Raw genomic sequence first — 1,648 nt, forward strand, 5'->3', positions numbered from 1 at the left:
GTTTGCATTTATTAGTTGGTAGAATATTTCTGTATTAGAATAGGGGTTGTTTGATGTTTGTTTTGACTTTTGTGTTGATATTTCATATTTGTTGTTGATTTTGTTAATTTTGTTGGAAATTTTGCATTGTTACTTATTGCTTTATGCTTTGAACTATGTAACTGTTCAGTGTATTTATCATTTTACCTTTCCTTGTTAAAATCCCTAGTGTAGGGTAGAGTAGAATAGTGTTAGATGGAATAGAGTTAGTGTAGGTTGTTTGTTATTTTGGGTTAGAATTTTAGTTTAGTGTGTAGTGTACAAATACCAAAATATTGTGTGGAACACTATTTTGGCTTTGTGCAAAGCAGGGAACTATTGTGAGGGTTATTTGGTTATTAATTTAGTATTAGTGTTGGACCTTGAAGGAAGGGCTAGAGGATTCCAAGATGGAATCAAGAAGCAGGAAGTATGTTTCTTACTCTCTGAGAGAGACTCCATAGTGGTTGGGACATAACTGTTGGGGAGAACTCAGAGTTAGGGAAAACAGTATCCAGATTCCTTGGGATCCTGAGAGGTGAAGGCTTTCAGCAGTGGACAACAGACCTGCAGAGCAGCACCAAGTGGGGAAGTGGTTTGTGATCTGGTGGACAGCATTGCAAACTCACTCTCCCTACCTGGGTTCCTTGGATTGCCTGACCTGGTGGAGTTGGCTCCTGGCATCCTGTGACTATCCTTGGATTTACTGTGAGACCCCAGTTGAAAGCCATCCTCAGGCCCTTTAGCTGAGCTGACCAAACCTGGCTGCAACCAGGTTTGGAGGAGCTTTACTGTGACTTGAGTACTGCTTCCTTTGGGCCCTGCCTGGCTTAGGTCAATAGAATAGTGTAGTCAAGTCCTTCCCCTGCCCCAGTGGTTTGCCCTTAGGTTGTAAGTTTAGAATTCTTTATTCCCATCCTTCATTATTATTTCCCTCAATTAAACTGTTATAAACTTTTACCTGTTGCCTGCTGGTTCCATAGACCCTAGTCTAGGTGGGCTGAATGACTGTTGGGCCTAACTGCCATTCCTATTGACAGTTTACAGCTTGGCAGTAAACCCTGGTCTCCCTCTCCTGGTTGGTCCTGTCTGTCTGTCATTCCTGTCTCTCTCACCCCAGTGAGAACCCACAAATAATAATAGTTAACATCCCTGGTGCCCCACCATTACAGTTGGTAGATTGAAAAATATTTTAAAGATTGAATTATAGTCCTTTGGGCTACAGAATTGATAGGGCCAGTTCCCAACCATGGACTTGCAGTGCTGGCATTCAAGTTCTTTTTTTTTTCTTCACCACCTCCCAGGAAGTCCTTTCTCCACAGATCTTTCTAAAGACATTCTGCAGCCTCTTTTTATATATGCATTAATTAGTTTGATTGAGACTCAAATCAATTAAGTGTGATAATGACTATTATTTTCCCCAATTTACAGATGAGAAAACTGAGAAAAAGTTATACAGATTTTGAACTGTGTGAAGTAGAATCTGAACTGTGCTATCCCAAACTCTGGATCCAGTCCCTTACCTACCATCCCATCTTTCTGCCTCTGATGTTGTAAAGGGTAATGCATTATGGGGGCAGGTAGTTAGAATAAGTTTGGTCATATAACAATTTAAGTAGTCTTTCATGAT

The sequence above is a fragment of the Gracilinanus agilis genome, chromosome 6, assembly GCF_016433145.1.
Source record: "Gracilinanus agilis isolate LMUSP501 chromosome 6, AgileGrace, whole genome shotgun sequence".
Lineage (NCBI taxonomy): Eukaryota > Metazoa > Chordata > Mammalia > Didelphimorphia > Didelphidae > Gracilinanus > Gracilinanus agilis.